The sequence below is a fragment of the Rhipicephalus sanguineus genome, chromosome 1 (assembly GCF_013339695.2).
Source record: "Rhipicephalus sanguineus isolate Rsan-2018 chromosome 1, BIME_Rsan_1.4, whole genome shotgun sequence".
In the NCBI taxonomy this organism is placed as follows: domain Eukaryota; kingdom Metazoa; phylum Arthropoda; class Arachnida; order Ixodida; family Ixodidae; genus Rhipicephalus; species Rhipicephalus sanguineus.
Genome location: NC_051176.1, coordinates 82,270,323 through 82,286,072, shown reverse-complemented (window position 1 = coordinate 82,286,072; position 15,750 = coordinate 82,270,323).

The window sequence follows — 15,750 nt, the reverse complement described above, 5'->3', positions numbered from 1 at the left end:
GCCTCGTACTACTGTAAAATAAAAGATTCGCCCACAACGTCGCCGATGACTCTAAGCACAACGCCGAACATATGCTATAGCCGTCAATGCCTTGGTGGGAGGGAATGAGCCACCATTTTCGCCCTATCGTGATATTACTTAAGGAGTGAATATGAAGCAGCTAGTATATTTTTGTTGCGCCATCGATGATGTGAGCACTCCAGGCGCATTTTTGCTGTCGTCGTCGCCGTGACTTTCCGTATATAGTCCAAGGGCGATGTCATCGCCCCGCATGTCGTATGTTTTATGAGCGAGTGAAGGCATGGGAGGGCGACCGAATGATCGCGTCAGAAGGGGAGAGAAAACGAAGGCCCGTGAGGGTCCCGGAATGCAGAGCTGCGGGGTTCCGACAGGCTATGCTTTAAGTGGCCTGGTGTGGTCGCGTGCGTCCTACCTTGACAGGACGCAGCAGATGGCTCATGCATTTGTGCGTGATGCGTGTTGGAACTGAAAGCTGCCAAGGACATGAGACTTATTCTGATCTATTTTGCGACTTCCCTCTCTACGTTTCCCGAAGAAAGACGCTGGCTTCAACGCTGGCGGGCCTTGGAGTGAAAACACTATGTGAAACATAAGAGTACTGGGGTGCTACGCAGAATTGCCCCAACTTTTCGTGAGCACGAGTTTGCTCCAAGCTCGCACTACGGCGGTCATGACAGGAAAACAGTGCGGAGCGCGAGTAAGCAGCGTTGAGAAAAATGGCATCAAAAGCGCGCATGTCGTCACAACCACATGTGCAGTGCTTGCGGCGGTTTCCAAGGAAAAACAGCGCGTGCGAACACGTCCGTGCCGCCACTCAGCCAACATTGCAATAGTCAGAAATGCCAGTGTGATTGTCGCACTATCTCTTTGCCCACTGAACATCACGCCTCTGACAGGTGTGTTCATGGGCGGTCATCCTCTTTCGGGCAAGTTCTTTCGTTGCACCTGGCGCATGGAAATTCCCACTCTGGAGGGCAACAAGGGCGCACACGCACTCTCGTACTCCTTCTTTCCCTTCAATTGAATATTACGTCGATTATTATGTTACGTCAACTAGTATGATGTAAAGTCGCAGCTCATAGATGAATCGTGCCGCTCGCTGGCGTTGCAGCGTGAGTACTGCGCCTCGACAAGAGCAAACGCGGTTGGCGGGCCCGGGCGTTGCCGTGGGCGCCTGTCACTCAAACTACTTGGCACGCGAGCTCGACTTCAAACTCGTTGATTTTAATAACAATATCTGGGGTTTAACGTCCCAAAACCAAGATATGATTATGAGAGACGCCGTAGTGGAGGGCTCCGGAAATTTCGACCACCTGGGGTTCTTTAACGTGCACCTAAATCTAAGTACACGGGCCTCAAACATTTTCGCCTCCATCGAAAATGCAGCCGCCGCGGCCGGAATTCGATCCCGCGACCTTCGGGTCAGCAGTCGAGCGCCATAACCACTAGACCACTGTGGCGGGGCCTCGTTGATTTTGAGAAGGCCCAAGTTCAACTACTGACTGTCATAGTGCCAGTGTGACTTTCAAGCGTGTCATGCGGTGGACGCTAATTAGCAGCTTGTTCCAGCTTTTTACGTTAATGCTCAACGTCAAATCAGTCTGCTCGGTCTGCTCAGACTGCTTTGGAGGGAAGATCGCGTCAGCTTGGTAGGAATTTTTATGGTACTAAATAACTTGGCCTTAATTAGTAAGGTCTTCATTGCAATGATATTGCATATACTTGTCCTAATTAATGTGGTTTTATTTATCGAAACGTTAATTGGCATATACTTAAATATCAATCTCACAATTAGCATGGGCTTAATTAGCTCGGTCTTAGCATGGCACGGCTTCACTAGCGTGGTCTTCAGTAGCATGGTCTTAATTGGCATGTTCTTAGCAAGACGTGGCTTAGGAGCTCGCTCTTAGCGTGACTTTGCTTGACTCACTTGGTCATACGATGTCTCGGTTTAATTAGCTAGGCCTAGCACCTAGCCATTTAGCTAATCAGCCGCGCGCACGTGTGGAGTGAGCGGAAGATGAAGACGAGGATGAAGAGAGCGTGCCGGCCCATCAACGCGCTAGAAAGTAGAGGCCGATTATGTTGATCATAATGATACTGCATGTGGCCTCGGCGATTAGATCCGGTCGCGCGCTGTTGAAAGGTGATCGGCCGGAGCTACTCTCGGAGGCCATGGTACTAATTATTCTAACGAATATTTAGTGCAGGCTCATGCGACCGGCCTTTTCAGGCACCGTAGACTCGGGAGGAAGATGCAGAGGCAGCATGAAGAGACTGAAGGGAAACTTGACGTGGTTTATTTACATGGCGAGCATTTCGTTACATTACGAACATCTTGTTACATGACGAAGATCTCGTGTCGAATGAGCCCACGGGAGCTCATTTTGAAGTGTCTCTTTTCGCCAGATCCCTAGGTGGGGGAATCGTTCCAAGTTGGGAAGGTCCAATCACGTCACACACAGCACTAATGAGGTTGACACCCACACCCGCCCAGGTCAACGTCCTCAACCGGGGCGTGGCCACCGCACTCTGCACCTGCGGCACCAAAGCGGTCCTTCCTTGTGATGTGAAGGCCATAGGGCGATGGGTCACACGCTCGGACAACGGGGCGTATCAAAAGGTCCACCGCTCCGAAGTACCTCACTGCTCAATTAGCGCTACGGGTTGTCATTCGCGCTGACGCCGCAATTTCTTCAAGGAAGATTTGGCAACAGGAAACCATTACGGTCGTCTCGTTGAACCTTGATGTGTTGGATTGCATGGCGCCTGACTTCCCGTCTCGGGAGGACAACTCATGTGTTTGAACGGCTGTCAGCAGGGAAGCAGCCCTTCGACGCCTTGTTCGAAGAACAGGGGACGCCGCTTCCCCTTCGGCGCAAGGGCCAATCGTAACAGCTCGTCCACCGGCGGGAAACCCGACCTGATGGTGATCAGCTGCACAGGTTGCCCGAAGCGTCTGTGAAAAGTCGCGTCCTTTGGGTCACTGGCGGTGACGCACAACTGTGTACTCTCGCACTCGTTCCTCTGTGCTTTCTTCCTGAGAGTACGCATACACGCACAAAACCACAGGCACATGAGAGCGCCCTGCCCGCACTGAGACACGTCGAGTCCAACACAAGATCATGTGAAAAGAACCTGGCCTAAACAGTACAACTAAAACAAAAAGTAGCAATCAAATTGTTTCTCTGAGCTCTCACTGAAGCTCCCAATCCCGATACGAGTATAAGCTTCATATTAAACTGCCTTCAACAAACGTGATCTCCCAAGACATGTGCCCTCTGTGGCCCACCTGTGTGCCAGCGCCAGTAATCCGCTGTAAGTCAACCAGACCTCATACTCATGAACAAAACCCTCACGCTTCACTCTATCTTTTTGGGCCCAAAATTTTATGCGGCCAAAGCTACTTGTGAAGTTCTTATGAGCTGACGAAAAGCAGACTTGTACTGCACTAACATCAGGAACACTATTAACATCAAACGTCCGCAATTGTACGCACTAGTGCTACTGCGCGGATGTACGTTCTATTAAATCTACTTTGCGGTCTTAATTCTTACAACACATACACACAAACTCACGCACTTAACTCTTCCTTACTCCCGCCTACACAGGACACATGCAAATAAAACAATGCACAAAAAAAGCTTTCGCATGAACGCTGAAAAATCTCACGCGTTCTTCTTTGCGCGCACTCAAAATCACTGCTAAGGTCGCTCTAAGAACACTCCTAACGTCGCGCTTAATAACCTACTCGTAGGACACACCTAACGCACTCTCCCACGCGTGTCGTGTTGCAACCGCACAACGCTTCTCTTCTAAAGAAAACATGCAGCGCTTAAGAAATCTCAAACTAGTTACCTAAATAATATCTGGTAGCCGAGATACCAAAAGAAAACACTCCAAAACCAAAGTAAACAATCAAAACAAAAGTTCTAAACAAAACAAACAAAACAAATCCGTCGGCGACCTTCTCTCCAATGATTACTGCTATCGTTAATTTTTGAGGCGAACACGCGGTGGTCGCGCCCTGAGGGTCTTTCCTGTTGAACGGGGAATGCATCAATCGCAAAACCGATTCGCTTCGCCTCCGAACACCACAAAGTCTTTTTTTTTGCTGGAAAAATGCGCTCTTCCCTTTTTCGACTACTTCTTGGGAACCGCGGACCCTGCACTCCCGCGCCCCCTCAAACGCGCCCTGGATAGATCGACGGGAGAACTGACCCCTTCTCCCTGGCTGCATTTTTACACAATACGCTTTTCTTCTTCTTTCCATCCGGCGGCTCGGACGCATGCAAAACAACTTCGACGCTGATAACAAACGCCTCGCTCTGCTTACTACTCTCGAACGTTCGGAGCCTTTCTTCACACTCGTCGTGCTTTTCGTCGCATTCCTGGCTGTACGGCGTCTCTGCCGTATACGCCTACTCTTGGGGCTCATTTTCGAGCTCACATCTCTTGCACATTAGTACTTTCGCTGCTCTCGTTAGCTGTCTCACCCGCGCAATCTAAATGATTTACATACAAATCAGCCTTTCCTTCCCTCTCCAGACTGGCGGACAGCTTAACGCATCTGGCAACAATGCAGCTTTTTTCTTCCGAGCAACCTAGCTCTCATGACTGGAAGCTGTCTACAACTGCATTGTGCTCTCTACAACTACCGTGTACTCTCTACTCTCTACTTTGGCGCCATCTCCTGACCTTGCTCTGGTACTCTTGCCTAGCGGGTCGACATATCCTTGGACACCGCATGCAAGACCCACCGTTACGATACACTCACGTGGTGTCTGGGCCAGGTTTTCTACCACTGTCTTAGCTGTTTCTCTAGCACTCCACTGACACAGCACCTCTTCGCGCTCACTCTGGCCTACAACGGCCTCTGGTGCTAATGCAAACTCTTCTGCAGCTGATACCTTCGGTTCCCTTATGAACACGCTGCTCTCACACGTGCTAACCTTCTCTACGTCTCTGAATTGCACCGTTCTCGACTGTTCCTCGCACCTTTCTTGCTCTAAATCTACAGATTGTCCACTCGGCTGCTATCTCGCTCTCTTTCCAGTCTTTCACACTTCTCTGTTAATGCTTGCATCCTCTTCCTAGTAACACATCGCCAACATCCTTGTCAACCTTTCTCCTGTTCCTCCTTCACTATTTTACTGTCTCAAACATCCTAAAAATCTCCCGTGACGTACCCTCAGCTTCTTCTATCAAAAAATTACACCATTTCCCGCTAAAGGGGACCATGAGGCGATGCGAAGCCGGAGCACTTGCACGATCGCGTTCCGTTGGCGTTCTTTGGGCATGCTACCGACCTCGCGTCGTGGAACGCGAAGAGGAGCGCTACGCGCGTCTTGTCTTCCCTCTAGCCTGGCCGTTAATTCTCACAGGGCGAGCGGGGAACGCAGTCGGCAGGCGTGCGAGAGGGGGGCAGCGTAGGAGAGGAGAGAGCGGGGCAGGGGACGCGCATGCGCTGGTGCTCATCGCGGCGTTGCCGAGGAGAGAATTTCGGCATGTCTAGCCCGCGTTTCAGAGGAAGAGTGGAGAGAGGGAAAGTAGAGATGGGGAAATGGGAGAGGGGAAGAGGAGAGGGGAGGGGAGAGGGAAAGTGGAGAGGGGAGGGGAGAGGTTATGCGCATGCACAGTAAGGGCGGTCACGCCGCACACCACCACCACCGGATTGAACTCCGCCATAAGATACCTCGCATCTAAAAATCAGAGCATCTCCCGCTAAAGGGGACCATGAGGCGATGCGAAGCAATGTTTCGGCATGTAGAGCCCACGTTTCAGAGGTGGAGTGGTGAGGGGGAAAGGGGAGAGGGTAAGTGGAGGGGGGGAAGGAGAGGGGAAAGGGGCGTGGGAAAGGGAAAGGGGGATGGGAAAGAGGGAGGGGAGATGAGGAGTGGAGAGGGGGAGGGAAAGGGGAGGAGGAAGGGAAGGGGCGAGGTGATGTGGAGAGGGTGAGTGGAGAGGGGAAAGGGATAGGGGATGAGAGATGGGAGAGGGGGAGTGGAGAGGGGAAGTGGAGAGGGTTTGCGCATGCGCAGTAAGGGTGGTCACGCCGCACACCACCACCACCGGATTGAACTCCGCTATAAGATGCTTCACATCTAATAATCTGAGGTACCATGCTTATCCTAACGGTCAACGCCGAGAGCTGCTCTGTGCTGAGGTAACAACCACAGTTTCTAGGCAGTTGCTAGCTTTCTCTATCTTTTAACAGGTCTAGGCTAAAAGACTCGATACATCTCAAGCGCAAAGCCAGGCACTCACCCCATTCCGTGCGGTCATAGTACGATGCGTCGATCCCACCGAATTCCAGAATCAAGGGCTTTCGGCTGACCTCCCGTCCATGTCGCTTTCCGTTGATCCGTCTTATCCCACCGCTGCCACCAGTTGTTGCGACCGGCCTTTTCAGGAACCGGAGACTCGGGAGGAAGATGCAGAGGTAGCATGAAGAGACTGAAAGGAAACTTAACGTGGTTTATTTACATGGCGAGAATTTGGTTACATTACGAACATTTCGTCTTAGATGACGAAAATCTTGTTAGATGACGAAGATCTCGGGTCGAATGAACCCACGGGGGCTCATTTTAAAGGGTCTCTTTTCTCCAGATTCCTAGATGGAGGAACTCTTCTAAGTTGGGAAGGTCCAATCACGCCACACACAGCACTAATGAGGTTGCCGTCCACACCCGCCCAGGTCAACGTTCTCGACCGGGGCATGGCCACCGCACTCTGTACCTGTGGAACCAAAAGGGTCCTTTCTTGTCATGTGAAGGCCGTAGGGCGATGGGCCACACTCTCGGAGAACCGGCCGCATCAAAAAGTCCGCCGCTCCGAAGTACCTCACCGCTCAGTTAGCGGTACGGGTTGTCATCCGCGTTTGCGCCGCTGTCTCTTGAAGGAAGATTTGGCAACAGGAAACCATGACACTCGTCTTGTCGAACCTTGATGTGTCAGACTGCATGGCGCCTCACTTCCCGTCTCGGGTGGACAATTCAAGTGTTTGAATGGTTGTCAGCGGGCAAGCAGCCCTTCGACGCCTTGTTCGAAGAACAGGGCACGCCGCTTCCCCATCGGCGCAGGGGCCGATCGTAACAAAGCATTAAATGCTTGAAAATGAATTTCAACAACCCGCGCCTCTAAAAAATAACATTAGTAAATATTTCTAACAGCTTTCTTGCGTGGGCGCACTTCTGCACTCAGCGGAACGACAAACAAATAAAAGAAGATGCCGCTGGTATGAAGACGTCACCCAACTTTGTCGACCGCCCGTGGCGTGGCACCACGTTCCATCGTAACGAATGGAACGCGGCGCGCGCTGGGGGCTGGATTTGGCTTTTTCGTACTGCGAGCTCGTTCAAAAGGGGACGTAGCCAGAGCTCGTAGCGATTCCGAGTTTCGCCAAACTCAGGCCATCCTGCATAGCACCCTTGGATTGTGCAGTAGACTTTGAGGAAACCGTTGTGTTACGTGGCCATTGTACGTAAACGTCACTTCTTCCTGTCCACATCATCATACTTCATCACTCTTTTTCCCCTTTCCTTTTTTCACTGTGCAGAGTAGTGGGCTGGAGCGGACTAGCTGAGGCTGACCTTTCTGCCTTCTTCTAATAAACAATTTTTCTCTCCCCACTCAGTTTGCGTTGAAGCGACAGACAGCACGAAGGTAGCTTAGTTCTCTACGTTAGCCTTTTGTTCAGGTAAGCCAAGTGGGATGCTAGAGGAGTTATCCGCCAGCCTTACTTCGTAGAGCGTTCTAATTTGTTGCTTCACCCATTGCTTCGCCCTTGCGGCTGAACGGTAAACGTGAAGACTTAAGTCGCCTTACGTGCAAAAAACAGGCTAGTAAAGGACACACAGCGTAAATCTTTACATATGCTTGAATGAAATTTTTTATGAAACAACTTCATACAGTGGAGATCATTTCAAAATATTTAACATGATCTCCTTGTACCATGACTAAACGTCATGCAACACAACGAGTGTTGCGTGAAGTTTTGTGTTTCATCGCACATTCTACTGCACGACAAGAAACGTGGTCCATTTTGGAAGAAAGCCCGATGCTCTAGTTCACATCACACAGTTCGCCGTGGACAAGAACGTTGCCCAATAGCACAAGAAGAAAGTCTGGCGTCTCTATGTACCTCTAAGAACAACGTTGTACAGGCTTTTATTTTCTAACGTTTAGGGTATTTTATGTCCGTAGACTAATACGAAAAGTTATATGGATGCAGTGGTGAAGCACTATTTCCTAGAAACTATGCATGTCCAGTACCATCAGTCGATAAAGCTTGCTATCTGTACAATTAGCTTTCCAATTAAAACAAAGTTATTTACCCTACGCTCTACCTTACAGAAGAACGAAGCAAATTGGCACGCGAAGGCGCGCTACAAGTGCGAATGAATGCGGCATTCATCAACCTTACCTGACGTGCTTCCGATACCCTATGAATGCACAAAGTGCATCGAGAAAACGATGACGCGCTTTTTGTAAAGAGGAAATGCTTCCGAGGCACCACCACTTCTTTTGCCTTATCAGCGTAACTAATGACAACGCACGCACGAAACTATTCGTAGCATAACAGCGCTACCTGTAAATTATTCTTCACGCATTAAACAAGTTTATTTATAGCTGCCAGATTTTTGGCAGCGGAAATGTGCTGTTCACAGCCGAGTGGAATGGTGAGCCTTGACAGGACGAGGTGTATTGCGAGTAGAGGTGAAAGCGACGCTTGCTTGTTTTGCGATAGCCAAGAAGTCATTTTGTATGGCGTCTGTTGTTGCGCAATACGTTCCCGAATAAAGCGCCATTTCCAACTCACCTGTTTGATAGTTCTGATCCGACGAAACGCTAATGACTCCACGTATTGACTTAAAAGTTCTTTTTTGTCACCTGTAGTGCCAGACACCTTTATGAGTTCGTCAAGTTTTATTACAGCCCAAGCTGTTACGGGCTCACAACAGCCGATGGGCTTAGATTAGGTGAACGTTTTAAAACCCAGGGGGCATAAATTTATTATTATTATTATTATTATTATTATTATTATTATTATTATTATTATTATTATTATTATTATTATTATTATTATTATTATTATTATTGTTATTATTATTATTATTATTATTCACAGCTCGTCTCCCTTAATGTTAAGCTGTCGCTAAACTATAGATAATAAAAATGGGGTATAATCGATCAGAAAAGAAGGTATACATTACAGAGGGGATGCTTTGGATTGTAATGCAATCTACTGCAATAAACAGCTAATTCTTTGGCACTGATGACATGATGAGAACAGCTTTACTTGAGAGGGCAGTGTGTGTGTGTGTGTGTGTGTGTGTGTGTGTGTGTGTGTGTCCTGAAAAGATCTTCCGCTAAACAGGCTTTCAGATCTTCATAAAGGGTGCTTGAAACAAATCCCCCGCCTCGTTCGTTCCGTTATCATACTGGAAAGTGAGAAAACGTATCTGATTGACAAAGCAAGGGCAGACTTCAAGATGTGGATAGCTTGTTCTCTGCTCGTCGAAAACGAACTACGCTTCATGTTTAGTCATGGCGGTGTCTATGTTTAGTGGAACAACAACAGAATAACATTCTGAGTAAACTACTAAGTGCTCAAGCGGCTGCGCGCGCAGTCGTTCATTTGTTCATATTATCGGCGCATTTGGCGTTAATTTTTATGAGAGCATGTTACTTAAAAAGGTCATTTGTAAATCGAGTCAATGACGCCTTTGCAAAAAAAAAAACGCACTTTCATCTTGCATCAACTAAACATCATTTACTTTTTTCTTCTTTATGGTGTATACATACACTGCGAAGTGAAGATATTCGCAAATTATATGCCACATTTACTCGATTTTAACGCGGCCACGACTGTAACGCGAGGTTTCACTTTTTGTTGCGTCAAGGGCGAAAAAATAAAATCACGAAAGTAACGCGAGGGGCGACTTTCTGTTGCGGCCAACAGAAAAAGACCGCCAGTGTAACGTGCGGCCAGTGGAGGCATGAAAAAGCGCATTTATTTTTCAAACACTGTCTCAAAACGTGGTATTTCGCAACAGCCCACGTGACGCGTTGAATTTCGTTCTCGGGATGCCCATCTGCCTAACGACATCTCTCGCTTTTAGCTTTGCGGCTCTTAAAGCGATTCTACGATCCCTGCCACAAGCAGGTTCTTTACCAGAAGTGAAATTGCTGCTAGATCTTGAGCATCTTATCTTGTAGTAATCATGGCTAACGGACTATCTAACTGGTACAAAAGAAGTGCAATATTCCAATGGAACTGCAACGGTTTGCAGAATAAGACTGGAGATTTTCGGAAATTCGTCGCTCAGCACGGATTTCCGATTTTGTGTATTTCTGAAACAAGAGTATCCACTAACTTTCGCTTGTCTAATTATGTGGTGTACCAAGCAGAACGTCCTGCGGCAAAAAGCAGAGTGATGTTGTGTGTGAGACGCGATATTCCATCGACACTTGTGGCTACGTCAAAAACAGATGCGCCGGAATTTGTTAGATGCAAGGTGAAGTTTGGTAACGTTACTGTAACTGTAGTTAGTGTATACGTGCACCCTCAAGCAAAAGTTTCATACGCAGAGTTGGCTGCAGTGTGTAGATCTGATCATGATCCCATAATTATATGTGGTGACTTTAACGCGCACCATGAATTGTGGGGTAGTGAGCGTTGTGATGTAAGGGGTTCTGCTATAGTAAAGATATGCGAAGACCACGGATACGCTATACTAAATGATGGTTCTCCGACGTTCCTACGGGGGCATAACTACTGCAGCGTACTAGACATCACTGTGTGCTCCTCTGAATTAGCGGCTGGAGCGGACTGGACTACAGACGCTGATACAAGAGGAAGTGACCACCTGCCAGTATTCATTTATCACCCAAAGTTGAAGAAAACGAGAGATAACCGCACAGCAAGAATTACAAATTGGGCAATCTTTCGAGAGCTACAGAGACAAAATCTTGAACCTTGTTATGACGCAGAAACGTATGCATCGAAGATAAAACATTTTCTAACAAAAGCTACTCGTGTAGTACCCATTCCAGATGGATATGCGGGTGTTGACGCTGAGTATGAGCGGTTTCGGGCAATTCGACGTCGATCTGAAAGAAGATATCGCAGGTCGGGAAATTTAGAAGATTTCAAGGTTGCACAGAAAGTACATTCTGCAATGCAGAACCAACTGCAGAACCAACTGCAAGATTTATGTGCCTCACTTTCTCCATATACCTCGGCGCCTCAACTGTGGAACATGGTACGCGCCCTCCGACAGCCAGTAGTCCACTCGAGACCACTACAGGCTCTAGCGCTGTCTCGAGGAGTTAGCGAACGTGTGATTGCCGAAGAATTTTGCGATCTTATACTGAGAACTGGAGAGGCCGTCCAAACTAGCGAATATAAATCCTCAGCAGAATCAGCTTCGGCGGTTGTAACGAAGTTCTCTGCGGTCAGTTCATCAGATCTGGATGACAGCTTCACACCAGAGGAGCTCCAACATGTGCTGTCTTCTGTAAAACGAACAAGTTCACCAGGACCAGATGGAGTCACATACGCTGCACTGGCTAATTTGTGCGAGAAAGGAAAATTGCACCTGTTGGGACATTTACAATAAAAGTTGGCAAGAAGAAAAGGTTCCGGAAAGTTGGAAGATATCGAAAGTAGTACCGTTGCTAAAGCCAGGGAAGAGCCCTATGCAGTTGGATTCGTTTAGGCCGGTTAGTTTGACAAGTTGTATTTCGAAGTGATGGAGAAAATGATCAATGAACGAATTTATGGTGGCAAGACATGAAGAAACTACTACCAGAAAGCATAGCCGGCTTCAGAAGAGGTAGATGCACAATGGACTGCATTTTGGACTTGGTCACAGACGTGGAAAACCAACGTACGGAAGGAAACATCACTGTCGCTGTATTCCTTGATGTCCAACGAGCATACGGACACAGTGAGTCACGTTCACGTTCTGGAAGGCCTGGCCCTGCAGGGATTCAAGGGCAAGATACTGCGTTGGATCGCTGACTTCCTGAGGCACCGGCAAATTTTTGTAGTCACACAGGAGGGCCCGACCTCAGAACACGTCGTCAACCAAGGAGTGCCACAGGGCAGCGTGCTAAGCCCTACTCTCTTCAATGCAGTCATGGCGCAGCTCCCGTATAATCTTCCACCTAACATCAGATGTTCAGTATATGCTGATGATATAAGTATATGGACGTCTGGTCCATCGTTTTTGGATGTCCAACAAACTTTACAAGAAGGATTGGATTATGTAGACCGTTTTCTAAGAAAAAGAGGTATGGCACTGAGTCTGGCTAAAACAGCCATACTACCGTTTACATTGAAAAGACCTGGAGATTTCCAGATTAGTCTGCAAAACCAGCCTATTCAAATGGTAAAAACTCATAGATTCTTGGGAGTGATTTTAGACCGGAGACTAACATGGTCACCTCATGTCCAGTTCCTTGAACAAAAAGTGAATCAGGCCATTCGAATCCTCCGGCATCTCTGCGGGGCAAAATGGGGCGGTACTACAGAGTCGTTATTAGCCCTACATGTTGCGTGGATACGCCCCATCGTAAGTTATTCACTGCCGCTGCTGCACGGACTTCCAGCCTCCACCGAAAGGAGACTCCACTTGTTATTGGCAAGGAGCTTGAGGGTATGTCTGGGGTTGCCACGGTCAACTTCCAGTGCTTAGTGTATGCAGAGGCTCGACAACCACCTTTGGCAGTACTCCGAGCTAAAGAAACATGTCGAAATTTATTTAGAATTTTCACGCAACATGAAAGTCATCCTTTATCTGGTGCACTAACACAAAGGACGGCAACGAGACTACAGGAAAGTGTATCATCATTTCAAGCAGTAGTACCAGGATTTAAACGATGGAAACCTTCAAAACCACCTTGGACGCTGCCGCTTCTCAACGTTATCTATGAAATAGATGGCATACGGAAGAAAGCAGACATGGCGCCTCTAGTAGCCGCACAGATGGTACTTCATCATTTTCATATAACGCATAATGACAAAACGAAGATATATACAGATGGATCATGCACTGAAGAAGCGTCAGCCTGTGCGGTTCTTATACCCGAAATAGAGGAAAAGAGAATGTACAAATTATCCCACAAATCTTCATCGACGACAGCAGAATTGGTGGCTATCTTTGAAGCAGTTAAGCTTATCTGCGAGAATTCTGAGCCACGAAAGTGGGTGATATGCACGGATAGCAAACCTGCCCTTCAGCTAATCAGAAATGCGAGATCACTTTACAAAAATGGTGAAATAGCACAATGTATTGCAGAAACGGTGGAATATGCCTCAGCGCAGGGTCACAACATTGTATTCCAATGGATACCCAGTCACACTGGAATAAAGGGAAATGAAGATGCTGACAGCCTCGCGAAGAAAGCATTGAACGAAGGACGGGATTGCGCAATCCCTGTGTCTGGGGCGGATATTCGACATTTTATAACGCAAGGAGCTAACCATTGTTCGATGGAGAAGTGGTTTGATAGCCCTAAATGAAAGGAATCACTACTTTATGAAATTGATACAAACAGAAAATTTTCATAGCGACAGATCTCCCACGACACTTATAGACATTAATCCACAGACTTCGATTGGAAGTAGCCTACACAAACAGCTTCCTGCACAAGATACATCGATCCAACTCCCCGGAATGCCATTGTGGTCAAGCAGAAGAAAATGTTCGCCATATTCTGTTGGAGTGCGTTAAATACGCGAATGAAAGAGAAAAATTAAGAAAAAATTAGCAAGTTTGGACAGACGGCCCCTCACATTAAAGAAATTACTTGGACCATGGCCTGAGATGCATCTTCAGAAAAAGGCGAACATCTTCCTGACAGATTTTTTAGTGGAGACCGGACTGGATAAGCGCCTGTGATAAACAGCCAGGGATTGATTTATATGAAATGTGTTAGTGCATATACTGATAGTAGAAGAGGAAGGTGTGCGGGTGAACAGTTTATGATAGTGTGAACTGCTGCAAGCAAACTGTGTATTGGTATGATTTTTTTTTCGGATTGTTCATGTTTAGGTACCGTTCAGTATTATTCTTTGTTTTTTTTTTTTTTCGCTGCATAACTTCGTGATATGGAGTAGCCGAGGCAATATGGACCTCAACCTCTCCACAGCAAAACAGTTAGAACAGAACAGAACAGAACAGCTTTCACAGTTCAACACTGACAGCCATAAGGCGATTGCACTGTTCTGTGACCAAATCAGCAACACGCTGCTCCAATTCAAAGTGGCGGCCGTGACGAGGCCCACGGAAACATTTTTGACCGTGCTCGCGCCTGAAAAAAAAAAAAGAGCCGCTACTTGCGGATCGTCGCATCACTCACGTCGAGGCTTCGGGCAGCAGCTGAATTGATTTCTTCAATAGGCAGTTTTAGAATAGCGTACGCTCAGTTAGCGTTAGTGTTTGCGGCCCGCTATTTCCGTCACTTAACTGGAGCCCGCAAGCGGTATGCGTACGACGCATGCGCAGTTGCGCGAAAAGCCAACCCAAAGCTTTGCGTGCGCTATTCTAAAACTGCCTATTAACAAACTCGAAGTGTACGCCATCACAGATCGGAAACAAAGAGAACGGTCATGCATGGCTTGTGGTGGATCCAAACGGTATTCGGCTGGCGTACGTTGCCAACATAATTTACAAAATGGCCAAAACTGTGGTCGTCGTCATCTAGAATTGGGTGCATCATGCAAAATTTAGGGAACTTGAATTTCGGTATTCGATTGTAACGCGACGGTCGACTTTATGTAGCAAAAATGTGCAAAAACTCGCGTTACATTAGTGTAAATACGGCATTACTCAGTATTGGGGCATCTGTTGCAAGTGTGGCTTAAAATGGTCCCTGAAACTGTTTGGACGATATTGTACGAACACATTGGGCCGGTAGAGCAAGTCCTAAGGATCGTTTTCAGACCAATTTAAGCTATGTGCGTAAACTGTGTAATTTATTACAAGGCTTTAAAGCTGCAAATCGCCACCGATCACAGCAGCTCAGCTGTGATCCCCGCCCACTTCCAGTGCGTGTTGCACTGGAAGCGCGACGTCACGTAGGCGGCTGATTTGACTGGATATGTCCAGTCCACGTCACTGAACCTCCTGTGGGCAACGAGCGTCGTCTGCCTCTATTACAACGTGCGTCGTGTTGACGTGAGCTTAGCGACAGTGTTTATCTCGAGGTTTCTTTTTTTTTAACAAAATGAATTGCCCTATAGCCGTGTTGTGTACCTCATGTCTAGCAAATGGTGTCTTGTAGCTGCGACATCGTGCAATGTTTGTGAAGCATCTGGCGAGTGGAATCCCTTCAGCTCGTCGGTGCCATAGGGCTGACGCGCTGGGGTTTTGAGTACTGTGGCGGAGCCTGGTGGCGTGCGCCGAAGTTGCTTGGGTAGTCAAAAATGAACGCCGACCGGCGAGTTACGCAGTTCTCAGTTGCTTTAAGCGTTTTACTTAATTTTGCGCCTAGTTTTAAGGCTCAAAAAGTGCTTAAAACGTACGCAGGAACTTGTCCGCTATGCCTGCAGAGTCTGACGTGTTTGACGAGCGATCCCTGCTTCAACAAACCGTGCCGAAAGCAGGTGGTCTGGGCGACGGCTCTGAGCAGCGCGCGGTCCCGAAGCGCGGTCGCCGCCGTTATTGTTGCGTGGTTAATTGCCTCGAACATGGGGGTACGGATCCTAATGTGCGGTTT